The sequence below is a fragment of the Lonchura striata genome, chromosome 4 (assembly GCF_050655825.1).
Source record: "Lonchura striata isolate lonStrDom1 chromosome 4, ASM5065582v1, whole genome shotgun sequence".
Lineage (NCBI taxonomy): Eukaryota > Metazoa > Chordata > Aves > Passeriformes > Estrildidae > Lonchura > Lonchura striata.
The window spans coordinates 50,919,466-50,930,177 of record NC_140706.1 but is presented as its reverse complement, the minus strand read 5'-3'; the positions used below and the strand labels follow the sequence as shown (position 1 = coordinate 50,930,177).

General features: G+C 36.7%; 1 long non-coding RNA gene across 1 annotated transcript; it reads left to right on the top strand.

Annotated features, from left to right (window-relative positions):
• The first annotated feature begins 743 nt into the window (after positions 1 to 743).
• On the top strand, positions 744 to 8,630 carry LOC146767638 (uncharacterized). The gene is made up of 3 exons (XR_014954878.1): positions 744 to 3,850; positions 6,813 to 6,870; positions 8,086 to 8,630. It is a non-coding gene; the product is annotated as an uncharacterized LOC146767638 (long non-coding RNA).
• Positions 8,631 to 10,712: the final 2,082 nt, after the last annotated feature.

Below are 10,712 nucleotides of genomic sequence, written 5' to 3'. Positions count from 1 at the left end.
AGTATTTTTTCTTAACAATTTATCAAAGATATGCCTGATCATGAACTCTTAAATCTTCTGAGCCATTGACTAGTGACTGCCACAACAGAATGGTAGGAAAATACGGAGCTTGAAGCTGGTTGCTGAGCTTTATTATTGCTTTATAACAACAGAATTAAATTTACTTGAGTATAATTGAGAAAATATTTAGAGTTTCTGGTTGGCACAATAGGTAATTTAAGAGCAGGCACATGCTTAGTGATGTTATAAAAAGCTATGCCATAACCTCAGGCTCCAGAATACCCCATACAATGTTCTAGTCTTCATTAATCCCTTCAACCATGGGATCTTTCCTAGAAATTACAGACCATGGGATGAGTGATTAGCAAGAAACCTTTCTTTAATGTGCTTTGGTTAAAAACATAGTGAGTCTTGCCAATAGGATGCAAGTCTGTAAACACATTTCCAAATAGTACCCATTTAGTGATACAGAGATGTCAAGAAATGTTAAGGTTTGGGGTTTTTTTCCTGTAGCTCACTGTGGGATATCAACAAAAGAAGACATTAAATATGCCATAGATTTCTGTAAGCTGAAAATATAAAAGTTTCATTTAGGCCATTGCAAATTATTTAATTTTAAACTCAAGCTTTTTCCTTCTCATTTCAGTCTCTCTCAAAAAGGTTCATGTCTAATTAATTATTCTTCCAGGTTTTCATCTTGAAATGTAAAAGCAGGCTGCTTTACCTGTTTACAACTCCAAACAGAAATTTAAAATAATGAAATTTATCAAAATAGCTGAGATCTGAAAACTTCTCAGTTCCACACTATTTTTAGTGTAAACAACTTTAAACAGCTTTTAACTAAGATACATAATGTTCCTTGCATGTTCCAAATTCTGTTGGTGTGAATTCTGTGTTATTGTCACTAAAATTAGATTCAAATTGGAGTGAAAGAATCCTATGTTGTTAGAACTATTGCAGTTTATTATGTTAGGGTATTTGAAGGCCCATACTTATTCTAGCCATACCTGTTCAATGGAGCACAGCAGCAATACAAAATAAGTTCTGAAAAAGCTACAATTTAGCAGGTAGAATCAGCAGTAAAAAAAGAAAGCATTCCTTGGATTTGTTGTATTGTGATGATGTTTCCCTGTGCCTAAATGATATTGACTGTTGTTCTTATAGAAGAGGAAATAAGTATGTGCTCTGAGCTACTCAGACAACCATTCATCATTCTCTCTGGCAACAGAAAGAATCCCCATGCCAGGATGCAAAATCCAGCAGCAGCTACAGCTGCAGAATATCAGAAGCCTGAATTAAAAAATTCACAGGCAAATCGGAACCCAATTTCCAGGCAGGATGAACTTCTTCAGAAGCATTGCTTTAGGACATAACTCAGTTCTCAGAACACCACAGTCTGCAACTTAATTCAAGTATTTAGGGGGAAATAAGGGTCTTTGAAATATAAATAATGCATAAAAAAGAATTATTTTGTTCTTTATTGCTTCCTAGTGAAGTCTTGCTGGAGTGCTGCAGTGAATAATGATAACATTTGTTCTTAAAATCTGATGCTGACTTAATAATTATAGCAAATTAGGATGTGGAACCCTGCTGTGAGAGGTGATGAAAACATATTTTTTTATAAGATAATAGTGAATATTGTTGCTTGGTAAACTCACTGTTAGCATCTGTAAGAGTAAATGACTCTTGCTTGGTTACTTTAATTTGTAGTGAATGGTGTCAGTTCATAACCACTGACTTAAACCTGACTGCTGATACAAAGCAATAGGTTAAAACTTTAGTCACCAAATTAGTTGCTTTGTTTGGAGTCAGATGGAAAAATTGACAATAAGGAACAAAGGAAAGAGGTGCAGACTGGCAAACTGAGTCTCAAGGATGTCCAGACTGTCAAAGCTTGCACAAAACCTCAGAGCATCGCAACAGGCTCTCAGTGTGTAGAGAAGATAGAAATCTTCCTAAACTATATACAGGCCATGCCTTGACTTATATCTTCTTGGCAGCACATGGAGTCTGGCTCCTCTTAACATATTTCTATTTCCTCCCACAGAGACAAACACAGCAAAGATTAAATGAACACAAATCTCAGACAAGGGCCTTCTTCCTTGACCATGAAAAGTAGAGTAACTAGGTTAAGATTAGCATCTATGTTACAGGGTGCAATTTGTGTCATGGTGGCTCAACCTCTAATTCATTTTTCATAGACCTCTATTATTTGAATTTTCTAATGAGAAACACTGTTTCTACAAGATAGTGCCAAAATTAAAACAATAAAAGAAAGTAACCATTAAACTATTTTATTCTTAACTGGATTTGAAAGCACTGTAAAATACTTGTCATTACTAGTTTTCATATATTATTAAAAGCTTCCTATTCTTATTGTAATGACTATAGAAAATGCAGAACCTAATCTCAGTTCAATAGAACCTTGGAAAAACAAAAGCTTTATCAAGAAAAATGAAAGCACTGCTCCGAAACAAAAGCTAATTACAAAAATTCTTAAAAATGCCCTGGAGAGAGACAAATGTACAGATAATAGTCACAGTCTGTTTAATACTGGCAAGTGTGTCTAACATAGCAGCACATTCAAACCAGCTTTTGCCTGTACAATCCAGCATCTAGCACAGTTATAAAGATTAAACTTCATAGCATTTATTAGAAATCTTATGCCTATTAAATTATATATAAAACCATATCATCTTGAAGTATTACTGTTATTCACATTAATCGGTCAATGTCTAACAAATGTTTTCATTTGTTGGTTTAATGTGTTTAATTTCATATTAATTTGTGAGAGCATTTAAGATACACAATATTTAGGCAGCATACTTCTGTAAAGAAACACAGACATTTATTGGTCCTTCTTGAAAAAATAGTTGAAAATAACTGGGTTAGTGTGAATAGTTAACATTGTTAAAGCTGAAAGAAAAATTATTTTTTATTCAATAATATCATATAACAATATATAAATTCACCCAATGGATCTGTATGCAATATATTAGCAAGGTAACTTATGTCTTACTATCTCCAGGATTTTATATCCAAATGTGGAATAATATTGTTAATATATTTTTGTACCTCTAGCCTTCATTGTTGGGTGAGTAGATGTAATAGCGTGCCATATTTTGTGTCTCTAATAAAACAGGTTTTCCTTTGCCAAAATACTAACTACAAGCTATCTGCAGCCACCATGACAAAAATCAAGTCTGTGCAGTTCTTCTCATTCCCCTTCTGCAGAAAAACAAGTCATTTTTAGCGAAGGAGTAAACATATTCTGTAGTTTATGTATGGCCTCCCGCACAGTAAAATAACACATCAAACCGCGTTTTCTCCTGCTTGGTCTCACAGTGATACCAGCAAGAAGCAGGGCTCTAAAGGCAAACGAACTTTCAACCAAGCGACCAAAGCAAACTGTGGACCCTGGGTGCGCTAATGAGCTTTAATTGCGCTGATCAGCCACCGCCGCTTCCCCACCCTGAGCTCCACTTAAGCTCCGCCCGAGGGCGGTGCCCCTGTTGAGGCAGGGCTCGTCTAGAGGGATGGATTTGTGTTTGATTGCAGACCCACCTTGTGAGCTGCTCTCCTGGCTGGACCTGGCTGCCATGCCCAGGGCATTCCCACTGGCTTGGGCCGGCATGGAATTCCCTCCACTCCAGCCTCCTGCCAGCTCTGCTGCCCTGGCTGCTCCCTGGCACACCGACCTGCAGTGACCTCCTCTGACTGGAAGGAGGGACAGGTGCTGGGCTTGAGCATGCTGGTGGGGAGGTGCAAGATGTAATTTTATGCTCTTTTAATGTTCCTGTTGTCAAAGGTGTATTAATAATTAAGCTGGCAATGTTTCCACAAAGCAAAGGTGGGAAGCCCATTTTTTTACCTGTATGCCTTGACTTAAGCCTAATTATTCTAGCTCTTTTTTGTGTATTAGGAGGTAAAATTTTCTGCCCCTTGCCATATAAACAATCTGAATCCCAGAATTTGTCTTTCCGGTTCTAAAGACTATTATTTTACTTTGGAGTACACTTACCTATCTTCATAGAAGGATAGGTAGATGCATTTCTACCTGTCCCCCTATTTCTGAATATCTTTGCATTTTTGCATCTAACAAAGCCTGTTCTTAATTACCTGTACAGAAGAGATGTCTTTATTAGTAGTATTGTTTTATGTTAAAGATCTTATAAGGAAATTGCATCTGACTGGAAATTACAGGGTTGTTTTGAAGCTTAATGCTGATGAACACACACACAATACTGCATTTATTTGAGACTTCTCTCTACTGCTAATTACTGAAACCCATAAAATCTATTATTGGCAATTTCTTGTGACAGTCAATTGGTTTTCAAGCTTTCTATGAGCTGAAAGTGCTGCAAAAATACAACCTGGTTAGTGACAGAAGTTAAATACAAACCCTGAAGTTATTTCAGACCCTTAAAACTTTGGTGTATTTATACTCATGATATTGCATGCTGTCCAGTATTGCTGGTGAGCAAAAGACTTATCTGTCCAGACCACCAAAGTCTCCTCTGAGGGCAATGAATACAATTTTAATTATTTTAATTTTCTTTTTGTTGAATTATTTAAAAAATAATAGAGCAAAATGAAAGGTTTTTACTTTGGAGACAGATATGTGCAGCAAAGAAGGGAAATGGCAAAATTGCAATTACTGTGATGAACTTAATTATCATCATGGGCTGTGGAGCCTTACTCATAGAGCAGGGTAAGGAAAAGAGAACTGGACAAGGAAGAAATTTACTTTTCAAGGTAAAACCTTGTTTTCAAATTCTGTGTTTAATCTGCTTCCTGTACTTGAGGAAACAGCTCAGCTATAAAAGTGTTGTTCCAGCACAGCAGTGCTGCAGACAGCTGTCTGTGCATACTTCATGTCACCTAGCAATGATGTGTGCAGACACTGACACTAGCCCATGTGGGTTATGTTTAGTTTTAATAGAAGTGTAATACTGTTGTAACTTAGTGCTTGGAAATAATTCCTCTCTGCTTTACACAGTCCCTCTCCTTTTTAATGAAAGAATGTGAAATTCCCTCCCAAACTTTACTTTTCCTGGGTTTTGTGTGTTAAATTTACCTCTGAAAATTAAGCTTAGGTTTTTACACTATGAATTGTGGTTACACCCCCAGCAGCTGAAACTGTGTGCAAGAAACAGAAAACTCTGATTACAAACTGTGGCCTTTCTTTGTAGTTCTGAGGCAGGTGGGGGAAAAAGGAGTAAGCAATAAGAGGTCACAAATTTAAATCGGATGTCAGTGATCTGTGCACTGTATTCTCAGAGCAATATAGTGACCTGTACACAATAAAAAGAAAATATTTAGATTCTTAAGTCAATTGAGTTTGTTTCATGCTTTATCAAACATTTCAGTAGGCTTCTTTGCCGCTTAAGAGGATACATTCACCATCACAAGTGTTATATTCTCAATCTGATAAGGAATTACTTCACAACCTCAGACTGGGAGAGGCTGGGAACAGACCTTGTCCTTCAAAGCATAAAAGTGAAAGTCACTGCCAGTACAGTTACAAACAGCTTATTCTAAAAATTAACTTTGAAATCACATGCAAGCTGGATGCATATTGTCCAATATTTGGTCTTGTTTTTGCTGAGTACTTCCTTTCTGTGTCATGTAGAAATGTGGTTGTCAGTCATCTGTACTTTTGATTAGTTTTGCTGTGGAATGTACTTCTGGTGGTTACAAATAATCTATGGCTGGACAGACAACTCCAGGTAGTACCTAAGTTCCAGCAAAATCATTCCAATTTTCGGTTCAACATTGAATGGTCAAGTCCATAGTTAACCTTATGTGTAACTGTTGGCAAATCACTGGTCTGTTACTGTGTTTGCTTATATTTTAATTTCCAAGATTGTCTGTCTAGAGTAAAGCTTGACAATAATTAAATGCCATGTATCACGGGTGATTCCAGTTGCCCTTTGAAGCTTGGGCAATATCTATTTATCTCCAGATGTTATTAGTTTAATGAATATCAGAAACAAACAGGTGACTCCAAAATTTTCCTCCAAAATTTCATCCAAAATTCTGCATACATTTTAAAATCTTTCAGAAAGATGGTCTTCTCTCCCTGCTTCCAGTCTTCTTTCTGTGACTAATCATCATTAAAATGTCAGATTTCCTCTGCAGGTAGAATAGTGTGATAATGTCCACAAAACAGGGAAAAATATTTTTTGAAAGGCAATGGATAAACTTAAGTCCTGTCAAGAAGCTGGATGTTGTCAATATTTAAAATAATCTGCCATGACTTGGCAAGCTACCACTGCCATTTGGATTCACTACTTCAGCTCCTTGTGAAACCAAACAGTAACAAACCATTTCAGGCAAAATGAGCTTTAAACACAGGAACTGCTTGTGTTCCCCATCACTAGTAATTAGTAGAAGAAAGTGAAAGTAAGCATTGATAATTACGAGAAGAGGAAAAAAAACCCAAGCAAGCGACATACTATTCTCATTTCTCTTTGGTTGCTTGGGTCCATCTCATAGGTTTTTTTAATAGGTGCAACCGCGTTTCCCTCATCTTAGAGTTTATAATCCCAAATACTGGACAGAAGACACCTGGAGGGAAAGGGGAATGTGGCAGGTCCAGTAGCAATGCTGGCTATAAGCTTGACTCCTTTAAGCACTAATCAGCAAAGAGCTACTTTACTCCAGATTAAAAGAAAAACAAACTGGATTATGTTAACAGCCAAGGACACCTAATCATGTGTAGCCTTTGTTTTTCTTACTGATGGTATTTTTGGAGACATATGTGACAGGAAAAAAGGCCAGTAGTTTTGAGTCTTCTGTTTGTGCCCTAGGAATGGCTCTGGTGAATGACAATGGTGTGGATGGAACGGATGCACTCTGAAAAAGGAGGTAGGTGTTTACACTCTCCTTTTAAAGGACATAAAATATTCTTTATGGAACTTTACTGAATTGGTGCTTTTGGAAGCTGAGTGTGATTCAATATGCAATGTGATGTATTTCATTTTAAGCTGCTTGTAAGCATAATAGTCCTCATGTTCAGTTATATTTATGCTTTAATTTCTCAAATAATTGGAGCTTTCACCTCCAGTCATCGCCACCTTTTAACATTTATGTTGATCTTTCTAAGGTAAAAGTATTAAACATTAATACCAATATATTTAATTTTTAACATTTTTGAAGACTAATGTACTTTTTGAGGGATCACCCATGATATTTTTTAAATAGTTCTATATATGAAGCTTTTGCTAGCTTGTGCACAGATGAGATTTATAAAGCAAGCCGCCCATTTGCAGAAAAAATAGAAATTAAAATACGTTATTAAAGATATCTCTGCAGATACCTCACAGGAGAGGGAGGAAAGTACAAAAGATAAAAGCAGAGATTAATTCCACAGATTGTTACTGAGAATACAGTTCTGTATTTTCTGCACAGATTTACAAGCAGCAGTGGAAACCTGGGATTTAATGCTGCATTTCTGCAAGTTCTTAATGGCATTAGTTCTTTGAATCAGGAAGCAGATAACAGATTGTGCAATATCTTTATCAAGCCCAAGAGTTTCACAATAAGAATGTTTGATTATATTTCTGAAATAATTTACTCATCAAACGGTACTATTAAATATAGGATACCTTTACAATGCTGTTTCTATTGTTGTTTTCACATTCTATTTTGCTGGCAATAAATCATTTTGAAGCAATTCATTTTTTACACACTGAGAGATAGACAGCAGATCCTGAATTCAGCAGATGACACTTTGAATTCAGAGACATGTCAATCACGTTTAAAGCGTGTGGCCAACTCCTACAGCAGATCATTCTGGTGGAAAAAACAGTTTCTCTACAGTTCTCTATCCATGTCAAGCTGAAATAGAATTTTATTCTTGTTCACCTGGATAAAGAGTTTTTAATGCATGTTCTGTGCTTTTTCACAGAGTAGTAATAAAATTATAACCAGTATCTGTATCAGAAGTAAAGAACTTGTAAAGACCAGACTTTTGACCAACATCACCTGGATTATCTGGTGTTTCCCAATTAGAATATATAGTTGACAAATAAAAATCAAGACTGTTATTCCTTATTACAGTAAGGAAACCTAATGTTTCAGACATTTGCATTCACCTTTGGCTAGCAACGAGGATTTGGAGGTTAAACTACAGAAGCCTTCAGTCTGAGAACATGCAAGCGAACAGAAGCAGGCCAGGAGCTCTGCTCTCCTGCAGACTGCGACTCACTGCTGAACAGGATTGACACCTCCAGTGCTGCTCCTCAGGGCCAGATTTGTTTGTAGGAATTTGCTTGTTTTGACAAAACATACGTAACTAAGACTATGTAATGAAGTAGGAAAATCCCATCAAAGATAAGCTTTCCTTGACAAACACTGATTGAGTTTATTGGCACAGATGAACGTTTGCTGCAGCTTCATTCTTGCATGTTTAAATGTCTGTTTCTATGCTGTGGTGTTCAAGACTGACTTACTTGTGTTGTTCAGTATCTTTTTGTTGTATGCAGCCAAAGCTGGGCTGCAGAATGCAGTTGCACTAGATTTTAGCTTTGGACTGTCCCAAGCAGTCAATGTTAAGTGTTAATTTTGCACCTTGGCCTGTAAGGGATGCTAAGTAATGTCTGCAGTAATTTTATATATTTAGCTGTCTGTTATTTAGTATTAAAGTTTGGATGATACAACTCTGAAAAATTTCTTTGGGTTTTTTGCATCTATTATTTCAGCTAATAGTTTTAAAGAGAAACCTTACAGTATCACATGATTCTGGCATCACCTTTGGAATTTCTATGGGTATTGGGCAAAAATTCCAAACATTGCTGAGAAGCAGTGTGCTGTGAAGCTCAAGTGCTGTTTGCTACGCATCAAGGATGTTCAGATTTTAATAGGTGATGTCCTCAGTATTACCTTTCTTATAATTACTATTCTAGTGGGAATGTGCTTTTTTTATCTAATGCATCCTCTCTCTCCTGGAAAATTTGTGACGAGTGGATTTCTTTGATGCTAATTGTTAAATCTAACAGTAAATAAGTGTGAAAATGGACACAAATGTGGCAGATGTGACTTTCTTGGCATTTGTGGTAGAAGCTCTTTGCACATTTTCCTAACACCACCACCAGCATTTCCCATAAGTAACACGATGGCTCTTGTCAAACACTTCCCCAAAATATCAGTTATTTAGGCCATAGCCTTGTTCTCCCTGGCTGCTGCTGCTACACATTACATCACCAGGTGACATTACAGAGAAGGCAATACTGTAGACAGGAGACTTCCACTTCAGTACTAAAAAGCCTGTTAAGAAAGTGGGGATGGGACTTAAGGCAGGCTTTTTTGGCATGTGAGGAGACCCTCTCTCCCCCCACCCCCCCCAATTCTTTCCTTTGTATAGAAAATGTACCTGCTTCTCTCTAAAATTTCTGCAATGTGCAACATGTATACTTTAGCCAGGTGTAATAAGCAAGATATTGTCACATGATGACACTTTGCATTTCCTGGGGTGTGTTTCTAATGCTTTCAGTTAAAGCACATTAAAAAATAAATCAGAAAAAAAAATGTTTGTATCTATAATACTTCTAGAAGTTTTATTTTATTGTGTGTTGTTTAAAAGTTATGCATACCAAACCTCTGCATTAATTTCCATTTTCTCCTGTTCCTCCGTGGATAAAACTGTGAAGGACCTGAGAACAAATGGGAAGAGAAAGCAAGAAAGATTTTGTTGTTAAGCTTTTTGCATAGTATATGCAAAAACGGGGACTAAGTGTCTCTGATTTGAAAAGTAGTTTACTTGTGAACCTGAAGAAAAGCATTCATAATTCCATTAGAGAGATGTAAGAGATTTTGCAGAGTAACAAAATTGTACAACCTTTTCTCAAATGGTCAGAGAGCAAGTAAAGCTAATGCAGTCAAGCAAGAGAATCAAGGACATTTCTTAAGCTCTGGAAGTAGAGTAGGGTACTTGTAAAGATTTCTAACTGCAGACTTGAGAACTACACATGGATGCGTATATATCCAGTTTTTGTGATTTATGTTGACAGGGCATACACTACCAATGCTGGGAATTATTTTTCCCTGACATAAAGGTCTCTCAATAATTGAAATTTGACCTGAACGTGAGGGATTGGTTGGGGTAGCTCAGTATTATCAAGTTTTCCATAAATTTATTGAATGGATTGACCTTTAGCATCTTTTTAAACTCTAATGTTTCGCACTGCATCTCTGTGATGGCCTGAATTTATTACTTTCCCTCTCTAGTGGGAGATGGGGATTAAATGTGTGCTTATGCTTTTCTTCTCTTCCCCTCTACCCTCCTGTGAAGTTCCGGAAGCATTGGTCATGGGTGACAGTTTTCAGCTCCTTTAACAAAAGAATTGGTGAGATGAGTTCCATCTAATGCACTGACATTTTATGATGAATAAATCTTAATTTGCTCTCTGAATCTTTAAATGATTGAGGTTTTTTTGGCAAGGATATTGATCTCTCCCCTTCCTTCTTTTTCATTATTGTTGTTTTACTGAGGTGTTTTTGCTTTTAATTGTTACAAATCTGCTGCATGCTTGCACAAAATTTCAGTACAGTGCTTCTCCATTTCTGGAGTTCATGGCAGTTTCTCATGATCAAAATAGTCAAACGGGGTTAATAGGTGGATCAGGAATTTCTCTCACTGATTGCTGATTTTCCATGAGCGTGTGCATGGGCATTCCATATTTGCCCTCATAATTTTTTTGTGAGTTTTT